At 37.8% G+C, this 17,150-nt stretch overlaps 1 long non-coding RNA gene and 1 pseudogene across 1 annotated transcript in view; one reads left to right on the top strand and one right to left on the bottom strand.

The window, feature by feature from the left end:
- LOC137152234 (uncharacterized) overlaps nt 1-10,189 on the top strand; it is a 58,170-nt gene extending 47,981 nt beyond the window's left edge. The window contains exons 4-5 of the long non-coding RNA XR_010919497.1: nt 9,733-9,817; nt 9,989-10,189. This is a non-coding gene — a long non-coding RNA (uncharacterized lncRNA). The remainder of the gene's footprint in view (nt 1-9,732; nt 9,818-9,988) is intronic.
- A 6,389-nt stretch (nt 10,190-16,578) lies between these two features.
- Nucleotides 16,579-16,666, bottom strand: LOC137152244 (U6 spliceosomal RNA; annotated as a pseudogene).
- Between the last annotated feature and the right edge of the window lie 484 nt (nt 16,667-17,150).

The raw sequence follows: 17,150 nt of genomic DNA, 5'->3' as shown, positions 1-17,150 counted from the left end.
AAAAAAAAGGGGGGTTGACAAAACCGGTCAAACAGTTCTGTAAATTAAGAAAGGTTGTTAATTTAGTGTGTAGGCAAAACAATACCCTGCAGCAATTCTAGCTCCAAGTTTGTGATACACTCTTAGTGGGTAAAAAGCACCTTTTAATTGCAATTACTCTAAGTGAAATGTACATGAAATGGCTGAGGGGGGGAAACGTGTTCTGGATGCAAATCTGCAAGTTGTCAAATCAGAGATGGCCTTTAGTACGATATTAATTACACCTGAAACCTCATGCAGTTTCCTCTTTATTAAAGTGTTCATATGGGAGATGCTAGTAGGCATTTCCTGGTTAGTGTCCACACTGTGACATTAGCACTCAGACATAGACCATTTAATTAAAAAGAAGTGTGTAAAATAGGAACCTGTTACATTACAAGACCTTACACTCATTCTATGATGTCTTCTCATTATGGCTGTGCAGCAAACAAGTCAGAATAAGCATGGTTTTCCCCTGGAGGGACAGGCCTCAAATCTACTGAACTGAATTTTAATAACATTCTACAGCTCTGATAAACATTTTACTGAGAATGACAGGAAACAGAATGGGCTAGATCTTGTTTTCAAAGTCCAATAAATTAGTCCAATAATATTTGTATTAATGCAGTGCCCAGAGATTCCAGTCTGGTATAGGACCCCACTGTGCTAGGTGCTGCGCAAATGCCTATGCAGAAATGGTCTTCTGATCAGAAGAGCTTTTAATTTAAGATGACTGTCTACCCACCCATTTATACCTAATTTCATCATTATGCCTTTGGATATGCATGTTCCTCAAGTCAGAAGTACAGTTTCTTTTGTGAGGTTGTATTTATCTCACGAAGGGCAGAAGTTGTACAAAAGTGATAGCCACTATACTTTTGTCCCTTAAATAAATGCTGGTGCACATATATTGGGCTCACGTGTGCCAAAAGATGATGATCCTTACAAGTATTTTACTTTTATGCTGCGTTAATTCCAGGTGGTGATTAGCACTGGCATCCTATCCATTTCTCCTAAACAGAATTCTTGATTGTTTTAGTAAGTTATTAATTGAATTTATTCAGTAGTTCTACTTGTCTTTCATTGTTTGTACAGCTCCTAATGCACATTGGGGTCTGACTCAAGAGAAGAGCTCCTAGGCACTACAGTAATGCAATTAATAGCATTTCTGATGTTTAAAAATCCAGCCATTCTGGTTTTATCTCATCTGCTTTGCTCCTTTTGTAATTCTCCCTGACAAAAGTGAGCATAAGACACTACCACCAGGATAAGTAAGTGGAGAATTTTATACCCATTTGGCTCAGTTGCAAGATCCCAGTCCGGAAAACATTTACATCCATGAGAAATTTTAAGCACAGGAGTATTCCCATTGTCTTCAGTTGGCCTACTCATCTGCTTAAAGCAGTTCTCAAATTTCCCATGCAGGAAACCCATTCTCCATAGCAAGGCCCTCTCTAGTACTTTCTCCCATCTACCCAGGAACTAGCTGGGATTCTCCTCTTAATTAGCAATATGAGAAAGGCAGGGAGGACACTTAACTTTAAACCAGGGGTTCTCAATCCAAGCATTTGCAGGACCAGGCCTTAATGTCTACATGAGGTGTAAAGTAGTAGAGAATCAGACCCAGAATTCTGTATGAATGTAAATGCTACAGAAATTGGTCTACAGATAGCTGAATTCCTTTGACAGACATTTTTATAATCAGGTGCTGACTTAAGTGACTTCACTGCACATCTAAACTGAAAATATTAGTTTTATCATAATAATGGTTTTTGATTACTACTTAATGAATAGATACTACAGTGACCGGTGCTATATAAATAAGAGAGAAATAAGGAAATGTTTTGCAACTATTCTAATCTAAAGCTACAAAATGTATGTAGGGTGGCAAGTATCAGGGAAAAACAGCATCCAGTAACCAAGACAAGCTGAAATTTGGCATACGAAGTCTCAACATGAGAGTAATGTACTTTAAGGTTTCATAGGATTCCACAATGACCTAAGAGCTTAAATGCTGTTTGTTCTATTGCCTGAATGACATCAATGTCTATAATGTTTCAGAAACCTCAGTAGATCCAATTTGTAGTGGTGCTTAATTATTTGAAATTCTTTGTCAAAATATCGAAAGGAACTAATTCTACATTAATGAACAAGCAAGATATTCTGTTTGCAGATTAGGTTTGGTTTAAGTTCAAAGAAAGGTTTGGAGAAGTTCAAAGAAAGCATATAGACTACTGGAAAAATGAGTTTAGTTAGTGCTGCCTAAAATATGTGAAGCATTTTAATTATAAAAACAAAGTTTGCAGTGAGAATCTGCATATGAGTAGCAGTGCTATACTGCCCTCTACTTAAGGCAGTACCTCAGTGGCACAATCTAGATCTTAGGCCATGTCTTCCCTGCCCCCCTCCCCCCCCCCCCCAAAAAAAAAAAAAAAAGTATGTATATACAGGGATAAAGCTAATATGCAGTAGTGATTTCATTGTAAAATCATAATGGAGACACAGCTATGATGTTTTAATTGAGATTTATTTAGATGAAGTCAACCATGGGTGAAGGGTCTAGTGTTGACTTCACCTAACTACCTTTTTGATTAAAATCTAGCTACGTCTTCTCTCCACTAGGATTTTATAGCAAGATACTAACACAGATTGATTATTTGTATTGCTGTAGTGCACAGGAGTCCCAGTCACAGACCAAGACACCAGGATGCTAGGCACTCTTCAAACACAGAACAAAGGACAGTCCCTGACCCAAAGAGTTGTAATCAAAGTATAAGACAAGAGACAACAAATGGATACAGACAGACAGTTGTGGGAGTACATGGAAATGTGAGACAGTATTGGTCAGCATGATAGGTAGAGGGTCTCTGCACACCAGTGGCCTACCTAGGCCTAACTGCTGTCAAATTTTTTTGTAGACCTCATGGAAAAAGGAGAGCTTGAAGAAACATAACGAGGTGACTTTATGAACATTTACAGGGAGCTACATGCAAATGGAAGGGGAAGACTGGGAGAAAACATGAAGGTGCTCGTTGGAAAACAAGTGGATGATGGTGTTATGGGCCAGTCAGAGATGGGAGCTGACATCTCAGTAGTAATGGGAGATGATTATCTTTCACTTTCCACATCCTACCAGTCATCTTACGTCTGATGCAATAGAAAAAGGATTCAGAGAGAGGAGTGACATGATCAAAGCAACAGGCTAGGAAACTGATCTTTCAGCAGCAGTCCATTATCTTACAGATGTTGCATGGAAAGAATTCTAAGATTTAGACATAGACTGAATGTGAGGATCTAGATAGAGGTTAGAATTAAAGATCATGCCCAGGTTCTGGGCCTGAGTGGCAGGCCAGGGTGATTATTTCATCCACAGTTGTTGAGAAAGGAGGTAGTGGAACAGGTTGGGCATGGGGGAGATTTATGTACAATGTTTTAGCCATGTTGAGCTTGAGCTGACAACTAGACCTCCACAAGGCTGAGATTTTAGGTTTTGCAGAAGGAGACGGGTCTGAAGTAGAAAGGTAGATCTGTGAGTCCTCCGCATATAAATGATAGCTGAACTTGCATTTGTGAATGAGATTACCCACATATAAGGTGTAGAAAGGGAAGGACAGAGCCTTGTGGAATCCCTGGAGAAAACTGGAGGGGGGAACAAGGAGTATCTTCTGAAGAACATGCTGAAGGAGCAATTAGAGAGGCAGGACAACCAGGAGATGACAGAGTCATGAAAGCCAAGAGGACAAAATTTCAAGAAGAACATGGTCAATAGTGTCAAAGGCAGCTGATAGATCAAAGAGAATGAGGATAGAGTACTGGTTCTGAGCTTTAGCTAGAAAGAGGTCATTAGAGACTTTGAGAGAAATTTCAGTGGAATACAAGGGGTGGAAGATGGAGTTGGAGGGAGAGGAGCTCCAAATAGTGATTGTAAACAGTACATTCAATGAGATTAGAGATGGAATGGGAGATAGGGCAGTAGTTGGAGAGGCAAGAAAGCTCAAGGTTGGGGTCTTTTTCAAGATGGGAGAGACTGAAACATGCTTGTATTGTGAGAGGAAAGAGCCAAAGGTTAAGAAGAAGAGTGAGTGGAGGGGAAGAGTAAGTGCAAGAAAGATCAGGAGATGAGATGTGATGGGGTCATTTGGGTGAGTGAAAAGGTTAGAGGAGGTGAGCAGATGAAACTTCTGCATCTGCGACAGAGAAGGAGGCAAGTGTTGCAGGAGGAAAAGGTGGAAGGGAAGGTGAGGGAAAGTCACCTCATTCTTTCCCAGTTTTCTCTTGGAGGAAATTGGATAGATAGTGTGGAGAGAGACATGGGGATAGGAGACTTGGATGGTTAGAGGAATGAATTAAAGGTGGCAAAAAGGCAGCTGGAATTGAAGACATGGGATTCAATAAGATATGATTTTACCCATGGTTTCTATGAGGCAAACTATTAATACCAACCTATATCCTGAAGTCATCATTGAATTTTCACTGTCTTTACTCAGGAAAAACTCCTATGGAGTTCTGATTAATTTAGAACTGAGTCACTACAGCATTTGGCCTTTTAAATAAAAGCAATATTGAACTTACTCCTATTTAAGTCTAACAAGTTTTGTGATTTCAAAGGGAGCAAAATAGGCTCATAAACAGCAAACATAAAAATGTCCCACTTTTGAACCTGCCATTATCTGCATGAAAGGTCACGGAATAACTTGCACTTGGTACACAGGGTGCTCATGTCAACAATTAAATCTGTAAGAAGTATATTTGTGAAGGTCTATGTGACTATGTCCATAATGCACCAGACATACTTTTACATGGCAGTCTAACTTTGTTCAGTGTAATAAATTACCCTTATGTTCTATTCCGAAAAGAGTCTCCTATTCATTTACCAGAAGTCATATGCCACGAACGTTGAAAACATAGATTATAACATACCTTAAACTGCATTTCAAATGATTGAACTTCAGAACAAGCCTTTATTCCAAAAATCAAGACCAGAGTATGGGTATGTGTTGATCAAGGGAGAGGGACGAGGTGACCCTATCTTAAAAATAAATTTACCTCTGGGCTAATTGCTGTGCCTGCTAGCCTGTTATACTTAATGGGGCATCTTGGGGCACTTCTGGGTCATCATATTGTCACAGTGCCATGCAGTTGGCATGCTTTGACCTGGAAAGTGCATTATTTCTATTAGGAGATCAAATGAGTCTAACCCTGCAATGCTTAGTCAGGCAAAAATCCACTGAACATCAGTGAGAGTTCTGCTTGAGTAAAGGTTCAAGTAAAGTTAAGGCCCAAGGAATGACTAGCAGATACAAAAGGCTAAGCTGTGCTTAGACTTATGCCCCCTGCATTCCAATTTATGCAGTCAGATGGTATGGGGTGCACAGAATTTGGCCTGGGATTATTAAAATACACTGATCTACTTTTAATTACAGATGTAAATCTATTTTATCTACAAAAACAGCCCAATTCTCACCACATGTTCCCTTGCATATTCCTTTGAGGTTCTGGATGCCTCTTCTGAGGTACTGTACAGGGTCAAATTTCACTAGACTCAGTCATTTCTTTCAGTAAAAACACTTAATACCTTTCAGTTTTGAAGAGTCTTGTCCCCTGGTGCCATTGAGGTGTATGAGAAGTGGGACTTAAGTGAAGGGGAGGCGGGGGGGAGAGAGAGACGTGCAAAACTGTCATTGTTGATTTGGTTAACCAGTCATAGGTTACAGGGATCTAACTATTGAAGCAGTCTTCGTTGAGATGTCTGCTCTAGTGTCGCTTCCTTACACCATTGATATGACAATGTTTTGAAACTAAACTGATTTAACATAACAATCGTTACCCTGTGACTGCCGTATAAAATGTGTAACCTCACTATTCTTAAAGGTTTCAGAGGTTTCTGCAATGAACTTGGAATTTCAGTGCTTCTGTTTATATTATATCAATAATACATTCAGCGTTTACATTTCAAGAAAATTACTAGCCCAGCTGCAATGATACTATCGGCCCTAAAGTTTCTGTCTAATTCTGTGTGTAATAAATATAACAGTACAATGTGAAATTCATCCCTCCTTGAACAAATCTATGGTAATTGCGACTGATGTGGGGAACTCTGTGGATGAGGAGGGAGAGGAATTGCCCCTCCATGACCAAATGCACCTCTGTATTCATACCCTATATGCTGCTGTAATAATCTCTGTAGAAAATATGCTTTGAGGTATAACTTGAAAACTAAACTCACTGGTCACATTTCACCATGATATTATTGTGTAGTGACATTCTATGTAAAGTTAGGAACATAAGCTGAAACTATACCTGAAATGTGATTACCGAACAGACTGGGGAGTGGATAAACTGGTTTCTGAAAAACAAAGGGCCATCTGATGCCTTTAGCCAGGTGTCATCAAAGTTAATGGGCAATCACCTGTCAAGTAGCCCTTCTTTGGCAAGGAAGGGGGCAGGAACAAACTGATCAGCATTTTAGCAAACAGCATGGAACATCTTTCAAAAGACTCCTTGTGTCCATCCTCACAGCAGGAATGAACTTTACCTAAGGGTAACCCTCAGGAAAATGCATTTTAAAGGAGGACTAGACTCTAAAGTGAGGGGCAAAAACACCACAAGGTATATCTCCCTATCAATCTTTCTATTTTTCCTCTCATAAAAGAAGATAAAACAAACCAGTCCTTTGACTTTGGGATAGATCCTGACATGAAATTTAGTAAGCCCTATAGCTGGGAACATGTGGTAAGAATTTTATCTTGAACCGAATCTAGTTGTTAAATTTTAGCACTAGAAAACATTTTATCTTTATTTCTCTTTTAAGCATATATGACTTCTATGCCTTGTCCTTGTGCTGACTTACAAGTTTATTTAACTACAAAGATTTTATCATTCTTTAATCAAATTAATCTACTGCATAAATAATCTCTGTTGCCACTAGTTGGAAACTAAAAAATATTTTGTTGTTGCAGTAATTTTCAATAAAATGAGACAATGTAGCACAGCTTCAGAGGGCCAGATTTTCTCTGGAAAGAGACTTCATGTAAGTAATTTGTCAATAAAAGTAATTGTGCAAATGAATTTTTGGAGGTGAAGCATCCCAGTCTACTGTGCATAACAGAACTATAGCATACTCTTCAGCTACAGTATCCTGCTTTGTGGTTAAATCAAAGCACAAGCAGATGAGTTAGGCGGAGATCCTGCAACTGCTTCAACATGAGTGGATCGCTATTGATTGCAGTGAGACTTTCCCTGAGCAGAGGAGCCCTGCACCCATGTGAACCCCCTTGAAGGTGACCAATTCCAGTCAGGCAGGCCCCAGTTGAGGATCTGTCTAGTCTAAGATTAAAAACAAAGGAAATAAGAGAAACAAAATTAGTCCATTGATCTTTTAAATATCTTTTATCTTCTGACTAGCAAATCTTTCTCAAATAGAAGGAAATCGGCAATCATTAGTGGATACTTTTTATATAGACATATGGAGGTATTTGTTTAAGCAGCTTTCCTTACATTATTTTTAAAAAAAACCTCAAATTATTTCCTGTATTACATTTCTGCCACTGATCTAAATTCTAAAGAGGCTTTAAGAAACATAAAACATGACGTATTTGCTGCACTAAGTAAGAAAAAGCCTTAATTAAAAAAAAAATATTGTAATATAATTTGGATTAGGGCGAGTATAATGCCATCTCAAAAGAAGGGTCAGGAAAATATGCCTGAATTTCTGAAGTATTCTATGTTATTTCAGACACTTTAGCATAATAAACCAAAAAAAGTCACCCCAGAAGAAAAGCAAATCAGTTCTAGTCAGTCAGAGCAGAAGGACAGCTGAAAACTATACAAAGCTCTTCATTATTAGCAAATGAATGCATCCTAGATTAATAAAAATTAAAAGATTTTCTGAGGATTGTCTCTATATTATATATTGCTAAAGTCAGGAGTCTATCTGCATACAGTGGGGGTGCATACAAAATGGTGCTTTGAAAGAAAAGGAAATTGCTCTTTTGTTGGTATGTATTCTGCAGCTTACATGATTCAAATCATTTTTTGTAAAGTCAACTGTGAAATGCTTTAAACTGCAGGTTGCATTTCCTACTCTACTACTACTAGCTCTCTGTTAAAAAGTGACACTACTTGTGCTCAAACTTGCACGGATTGCATATGCAAAAAGGAGGGGGGAGGAAGGCTCCCCCCCACCACCTATCTATTGCTACTTAATAGCTTGATAAAATGCTCTGTTTCAACATTAAGCACTCAATCTTTCAAACACCTAGCACTCTGATACTACTGTGATAAGCATACTATATAAGAACTTATATAAACTAGAATAGGAACACTTCTATATTTTAGTACCATGAATAGTCCTTTTTAAATCAGTGGAACTACCCATGACAACAAAGCTAAGCATATGCCTACGTTTTTGTAAGATCAAGACTCTAGTTTGATTGTTAAACCAGTAATGAAGTAGGATACTAACAGGTTTGCAGCTCTTGGTTACTTCTGGTATGCCATATAGTATCACTTTTTCAGTATACTGGCGCCAAAATCAGAAATAGACTAAAAAAATTGTTTGGTTCCCTGAGTCAAAAGACTCATTATACCAAATCATACAGTATTGCTTTGCGCTTTTGAGGAACATGTCCAAAGACCATGTCCAAAGACTGATATAAAGATTAATGAAATAAGATTAAGAAATAAGATTAATGAAAGATTAATGAAATAAGCTTCAAAACATCACCAGGCGGTACTGCCCAAAAAAAAAAAAAAAGGGTCCACATTTTACAAAAAGGGAGAAAAAAGGCAAGACCAAAATTGTTTAAAGGGCCTACTAATTTGGGTCCTGAACTTGAAACACTCATCTTGATTTTCAGGGGGAGCACCACCTATAGCTCCCATTGATTTCAAACAGTGAAGGGTGCTCAACATTGTTTGTGATTTGTTGCACTGGAAATTTGAGGCAGAGTTGAGAATACGCTTCCTGAACAGAATCTGTTGACTTCTAGTACTTTATTGTGTAGAATCCTATAAATAATTTTTATATTTAAAATGGCCAAGAAACTGTGATACTTCATAATTACAAGTTAATAAACAATGTACCTAATTCTGTTCCTTTTGAAATAGTTGAGAGTAACAAAATGAATAGAGAATCAGTTGTGTACTTTGAGTTGTAACTGAAGCTCTTGAACTAACTAACAAGGCTCAAATATAGCCTGAGCTATAGAGCAAAGTATGGGCTAATTATGCTACTGTTAAATCAGAGTAATTCCACTGATGTCAATGGAATGACCGAAGTATAAAACTGGTGTGTATGAGAGGAATTCGGACCCAATTATTGCAAATCCATCCTCCCACATTGGCATATCTGTTCCGTCACCAGAACTGCAGATCAACAGCTGTTAGTGAATGGGATTAATTTAGCAAGAATTGGGCATCCTACATAATGATGTATAGAGAACCACCAAAACATTTGGCCCATGTGCTCTTTTGTTTGGAAAGGATGTGATAACAGCTCTTCGTTTTTGACACAAACCATCATTGTGTTGCTTGATGAATCACTTGTTGGGAATTAGGTATAAAAATCAAATCTAAGAAGTAAGGCCCAGCTACTCAAAGTTCTTTAGGTGCCTAAAACCTATTGCTATTCATGGAAGTTAGGAAATATCTTCTAGTAACTGGGCCTTTGTAAAATTTTGACAGAAGAGTAAACCAATCTCACTTCTTCCTCAGAAAATCCAGCATTTGAATTGAGTTGAATTAGAAAATGTGCAGAAGACCTACAAATTAAGGACCTCATTTTACAGCCCTTACTCAGGTAAGTATTTATTTATTCATAGGTTAAATCTTAAAGCGGAAGAGTTACCTATTAGAATAATAACTATCCTAAAGCTGTTGTTCACAGTTCTTCTCAGTTCTTATTTTCTCAAGTAACTGATTATAACTATTTTGGTATTTAAATCTTTTTTCTTTTCAAATTTTCTGTCAGATTTCCCCAGATTCATTATTGAGAAGTTAAATGGTACATTCAGAGATGAAGGGATCTGGAAAATGAAGATTTGCAGTTTAAAGTGTTTCGTGGGTCACTGGAGAGCTTTCTCTGAATTAAATATTGAAGCTGAGAGAAACATTTGGAATTTTTTTTTCTTTTTAATAACCAGTAAACTGAAATGTTCTGCACTTTTAAAAAAAGAACACGCCATGAAAATCTATGCAATCCCCATTCCTCTGCTGAAAACCAGAAACAATATTTTCTATGGTGTTGTAGTGTGTATGTCTGTCTGAGTGCCTGACATCAACTTCACTAGTTGTGTGAATCAGAACTCTTTGTGGGAATGAGAGGATCCAGGGTCCAATTTGGGAAATATTTCATATCTCTAGCATGCAGTGGTTCACTTTGAAACTTATCATATACTATAGAACTACGTGGAAAAAATTTACACCAACAACAAATTCAGTGAAAATCAAATTTTATGCTAGTTTAATGAAAATAATAAAAATATTACTTTTGATGGAAAGTGTTAGAAGTACAAAGTGTTTTAGAAACAGTCATTCACTGGTAACACAAGTATTATCCACTTTATACAAGGCAACTGAGAAGTTAAGTGACATGGCCAGTGTCACAATGCAAGTCAAGAATAGAATCCACACCTTTTCTATTCCTAGTCCTGTGCTGGTTCCTAGACAATGCAGGTTCCCGTGTGAAAACATCCACAACAAAACTGAAGGTACAACAACATTTTGTGGGGGGTTTTTTTGTTTGTTTGGTTTTTTTTAAACTCTGTTCTTATTTTCCACAACATGGCTTTTGTGAAGATGGCAAAATTTCACCTTGGGCAAAAGCTTGGAAACTTGGGATTTGTTCCCAACTGGAATGTTTCCATTATTTTGTCATATGAACAGTGTTTCTCACAGAATGGCAAAACTTCTCCTTTCACCAGTTCACGTGTTCCTCTAAAGCATGAAATATCTCAGTGGTTGGTTTTTGGATGTCTCTTCATACAGTGCATGTGTAATTGATGCTTTTACAGAATTTTAAAATAAATTACCTACCATTCCTATAAAGTATCCACTCTCTCTGTTCTTATGTGGCCATGGCATACGAGCTATATGTTGCATTTTCTTCTGCTAGCAAGAGTTAGAATAAATGCAGATTGAGCATTTCCCTATGGGACTCTACCCCTAATGAATAAGAGAAAATACTTGAGGGATCCAGATTCCTTTTTCTTCACTAAGATGTTAAATTACATTATATTAGATCATGATTAAATCAGCAAAGGATATCATCTTTGGAACACCCATTGTAAGTCATACTGGTATTAATCATCTCCAAGGTGATCTCCGTTACTATGGAAACTATGATGTTTGTTTGTGTTCCTAGCACTGCTGGTCTCCCAAGTTTGGCAGTCTCCACATAGTAATACAGCTGATTAGAAATGGTAAGTCTCTGTCATGAATTTTTCATTGCTGCTGTCAGAGTGAATCCATCCTTTACAAGAATAATTACTAATTAATAAATCCTATTCTATGTTCAGATGGGAAAGGTTCTCTCTGCTAAACCTGCCCTTTTGTAACTAGGCTCTTTAAACTCCTTCAGGTTTTTTCTTAAAAGCAAAAAGTGGCATCTTTAACTAAACTTATCTTTTGAAAAAATAAACCCTTTGCAACCCATTTTTCTAGTGACTTTTAGAAATATTTATATAATACAAAAGGATATTCTTAAATGGAAGCTCAGCTCGACATCTTTCCCTCGTGTTTAATTAATTGCTATTCTCCGGCTTCCCAAGAAAACTGTATGAATAAAAGACTGTTCTCTGGTCTGACTAAGGCCCTGCTTCACTATAAATAAAATAAACTCAGGGAATCAGTTATAACACAGTTATAACACAGCTGTGCAGTAACCCAGCTACAGTATGGTTAAAATGTGTAGTGTAGATGGGACCTCACCATGTCTTCAGACATTCCTGGGTTAAAGTCTGAAGAGTCTGTGTTTGTACTTAGGTTCATGATTCAGTTATTTGTAGCATAAATGAGTACTGTCAGTTCTATCAGTGCACTCATTCACTTTGTATTGTCAGTCAAAGTCCCATCTATAATGAAAGTGTCTGAGATGCAATAAAACTAATAAAATTCAATTCTCACTAGTGACAGGTTTTATCCCCATATTCCTTAGGGGTGAGGGGAAGCATCATATAACTTCTAGTAACCAAGAGAAACATTATATAATTTGCTTTAATGAAAAAAGCAAAGCTTTTACTGTGTTAAATAATATTCTACAAAAACTGATTGAGCTGTTGAGAATGGATCTATTTTGGAGCTGGGAGGTGGCTAGAGTAGGGGTATTTCATTTTCCTGTTTAAAAAGCATTTCTCTGTTTTGTGCAGATAGCTGCTTCACTTTCCCTTTTGACAGGAGAGAGAAGGACAAAGTGTATTCGGCCTGGCAGATCAGTTCAGTTTGGATCAGTATCTAAAATCTGTATATTTATCTGAAGTTTATCTAAGCCTTGCATCCACCTCTTATTATTTAGTAATATTTGTATTATCATTGCACCCAGAGGCCCAGTTAGGATCAGGGCTTTCCTCAGCTAGTGTCATACTAATACATATAAAGACATGTATAAAACCTCTGTCCAGAAGAGATTACAATCATCTCATTTCTCTTCCCTGCTCCTAAAAGACCCTTCCCTGTCCATCCATCTCTCTCCTTTTCTGTGGAAAGTCTGTCATATCCCTCACTCCCACCTCCTCCACTCCTTCAGCCCACCCTCTTGTGTCATGACCAGAGCTCGGATTTTGCAGGGAAGTCAACAGTGATTCTCATGGACTCTGGTGTCTACCCAGGTTGAACTCTTCATAGGATGGGGCCTTGGTGATCAGATATCATAAGGGAGTTGGAAACTATATGAGAATGAGGGAAGGAAGAGTAAGAGGAGACTACAAGACATATGGGGAAGGAGTGTGAAAGAACAAGCTGGAAGATAATAGTTGCACTAAAGGAAAAGTAGGATTTTTTTTTTTGGTCTGGACTTTCTGTTGAAGAATCATTATCACCAAAATGAATATCCAGCTCCCCTGCAGCACTAATTAATTTTGATCAGTTTGCTTCTCATTGTAAACAATGCTCACTTACATTTTTGTTCAGGTACCATTTTGTAAGGGAAAAAAACCTTTATAATAAAACAAGTTAAAACTGACTAAAGTAAAAGCAGGTAAATATTTAATTAGAGAGAACTGAAGGAAGTTTTGAAAGCACCCATATTAACACTGAAATAAAAACAGAGCAATGCCACAAACACAGTGATGTTTAGCAAAGGCAAGTGCCTTATACTATGCTGACGACTCTTAGAAGTACAGATCTATTTCATTCAAGATTTGTAATATTCTTTCTTGAATGTACTAATCTTATAACAAGAGATTAGAGAAATACAATTAAAATAGGATTTAAATAGAGACATCTATATTAAATAGGTTTTTACTCATTCTGTTTGAAATGACTCTCAAAAACATTAATACAAAATTATGAGAAATTTTTCACCATTACTGTATGACTCTGCAAATAACCAAACAGATAATAATAGAAAGAAGAATCTCCCATACAGAATTCAGCTGGAAGGAAGTTATTACGAAAGAAGTTGGTTATTGAATCTGTTAATGAGGACATGGCATGAAATTGGTTCCACTGCTTCAAAAGTTTCAGAATATTTGTGATGATAAAATATGTCAAACACAAATTGCAACGCACACCCTTGAAAACATTCCAGGTGATCCCATAGCATCACAGAAAGAACAAAATGATCAGAGATCATCTAGTCATATGGAAAATGATGGGTAAGCAACCAGAGCGTTGGTTGATGAAATAACAGAATGACATGAAGTGCCATGAGTATCACCAGGGAACACTGTACAGAAGCCAAACTTAGAACGTAGCTTCTGTGTATATTTCACAAAATTGAATGAAATTGCAATTAAAGACCAATATCTCCTACCAAAAATAGATGATCTGGAATTTGTGTTCAACAGATAAAGATCTGAGTCATCAGCCTAAAACAACACTTTGATCATAGAAGGTATGTCTACACTGCAGTAAAAAAATCTGTGGTGAGTTCCAGAGTCTGGGTCAGCTGATTTGGGCTCTCAGGGCCTTGCTATGGTGCTAAAAATAGCAGTGGAGACTTTCCGCTGGGGCTTGGAGTCCAGGCTCTGAGACCCTGCCAGGGGGGAGGGTTTTAGAGCCCGGGCTCCAGTCCGAGCCCAAAAAACTTCACTTCTCTTTTTAGCTCTGCAGCCCAGCCTGACAAGCCTGAGTCAGCTGACCTGAGCTTTGGGACTCTGCATTTTTCCTTTTATTGCAGTGTAGACATACCCACAGAGTCCTTTTCAAATTCAATGTAATGCCATTTAGCTTATGCCATTAAAATGGTCCTCTCTCCCTTCCTCCCCACCCCCTGTGAGAACTGTGACTTTTGCATCTCCAAGCATGAGCCTCTACTGCTAAACAACCAGGTCTATGAGTTCACAGGCAGTAGTGAACTAAACCATCTGTGTGTGGTCTAGCAACTAAACGCACAAAGGGCAATAAAGCCATACTGTTAGCATGAATTACACCATGCTGCACAAGCCTACTTTCAGGATTTCTTCATCTCTTTAGTAGGACAAGTTTTTAAGCACTTAGTTACCAAAAAGAGACCTGAAACCACCAAAATTCATGTCTGTCATATAAACTCAGATCTAAAATTCTGAGATCACTGCAAGTTGGAACACTAGAAATGGTTGTCAGAAATGGCTATTTCTGGTTTTCCCCAGAAATAAAGAAATTAGGCGAGGGGGTTTGTTTTCCTGTTTACAAGCTGTGTAAAGAATTATCTGAGGCAAACAAAGAAACATAAGGGAAAATACAGCTTCAGTCACATTTTTCTTAGTTTTTATATTGTTGTATGAAACTTTATTAATCCTATTTGGTTGCAGATCAGACATCTAGGGTCAAAGTAAGATTTTGCGACACTTATACAAATTAAAATTAAAATATTCAAATAGTATTTAGAAAGTCCATGACACAGGCTCCTAGGTGATATGGAAATACAAATAATAAGGATAATAGAGAGCTGGTGCCTGTAAATCAAGTTTCCTCCATTCTAATCTGTGTCTGAATCTGAGCTAATTACTTTTGCTTCCATTTACTCATACCCCGGTCTTTCAAGGGAAGACCTCTTGATACAAAGATCTTAAAACTGAAGTAATAGTAGTCCGTTAAAGTACATATTGACCCCTATCGCATGACAGTGGTGTTGACCCAGATCATGTGACTGGAGCCAGGAAATAACAATTGGTTCCTTACCAGCACTCCATTTGTATCAGACACATATTATGGGCTTTGCTGTTTATTTCTATATAATAGTCACTACAAAGAACGTTGCAGACAAATGGTTATCTTCCTTTAATTAAAATTTTCCTTTTTTTTTTTTTTTTCTTTCTTTCACATAGAAAGTCTATTTTAATCAAAACTGGCCTGTTTTAATCTGCCTACCATGATTGTATGGATTAATATAATTCTAAAAAGCAATAGGAGTATAGGCAGGACACAATCCAACATTCCTAACTTTGCCTATCTGCATATTAACCTTGTATACTGCATGTGAATCAAAATATGTCATTTAAATTAAGCCTTTCAACATGCTTAATTTGGAAACAAAAGGCATCCTCATATTCAGTCAAGTGAACTTTTCAGTACCAGTTCAGTCCATTTCAAACTGCCTGCATCAAGGAAATGCCAAAGGTTTACATCAGTATTGCAATGTGGTTTATAGTTGCTTTAAATTTAGATACAGTATGTGAGTCACACATGTAGATGTGATCAGAATTAATTAACATCCTTAGTCACATGGAAAATGCCATAAATCAAAGCAAAAGTTAAAAGAGAAAACTCATTGTCAAGATGTTATACAAAAATGCCACACAACAGGAACTAGGAATTTGGGTTACTTGCTTGGACTGCCATATTTTATATATGTGTTCAGGAAAATATTCTGAGATTCATAACTCATTTAGGAGGATATCCTTCCTCATCAAAAATGAAAGAGTATTACATGAATAGTGATGAGACTGAAATTAGCTCTTCTTCCTTAAAGAAGCACTAACTCTGTCTATTTCAGGGATGGTTACAGAAGAAAGAAGGCTCTTATTACAGTTATTTACAAAAATCAAGGTGGTCTGCTTCTTGAGGGACAAATTCTGGCACCCTTAGGGTGGTAGCTTACTACTACAAGGCACTGCTTTAGGTACAGTTGGTAGAATCTGGTATGTCATTTTTTCAGTTGTATTTAGTACTTGTGAAAGCTGCCGGTGATTCATCAGTTTTCAGTACAGTAGTAGCTTCCACCCACTGTCCTGTCAATCTGATTCAACTATGAGAGAACAACCCTAAAGATAAGAGGGCAGGTCAGACCCTCCATACCCATTCACTTTTAATCCTTTCTGTTGGGAGTTTTGCAGAGATACTGAACTGGTTTGCCAATTCATTTTGCATGTAACAAAGCTAGACTGGACAGCCACTAGGCAGCTGGTTCGTCTGTCATCAATCAAAAATATGGAATGCTTCATGAATTTGTCATCCTTGCACGGGGGCCATGCTAATCTTCCAATTTTAGTAGAAGGCAGGTATATTAGCCCCAGAATGCTAACGGCTCTTTTCCCTATGAGCTGAAAAGGGGTTACCTCAAGCCAACTAGGGACACCCAAGAATAATTAAGGGCTGCCTCTGATCTTTAAAAATCCCTTTTTCTGATGAGAGAGGAGAAGAGGTGAGAGGCAAACTGCAGAAGAGCTAATGGCAGCAGGGAGCAAAGGCTTCTCCTGAGTGGAAGACTGTTCTCCTCCCTAAAGAGGAAAAAACCAAGCTAATGGATTGTTTGGGGAAGGACTGGCACCCAGACATAGGTGGAGTTTAACTGCTTAATGTGGGGGGGGAGGGGGCAAAGGTGAAGGGAGGTTAGATATATATGTCAAATTAGTCAACTTTCCCAAACTGCCTGCTTCCAGTCACGCAGCTGGAAGCAAGAACTTTGGGAAGCGAACAGCCGAGAAGAAGCTGCCCGATGCTCCAATTGCCAAAGTAGCTATAGCAAAGCATTGGCAGAAGAATCGGCTTACTCT

This window comes from Emydura macquarii, unplaced genomic scaffold (assembly GCF_026122565.2).
Source record: "Emydura macquarii macquarii isolate MOO-44397 ecotype Brisbane River unplaced genomic scaffold, CSIRO-AGI_Emac_v2 contig_1146, whole genome shotgun sequence".
Taxonomy (NCBI): Eukaryota; Metazoa; Chordata; order Testudines; family Chelidae; genus Emydura; species Emydura macquarii.
The sequence above is the reverse complement of the archived record's forward strand: the minus strand, read 5'-3'. Positions and strand labels throughout refer to the sequence as shown.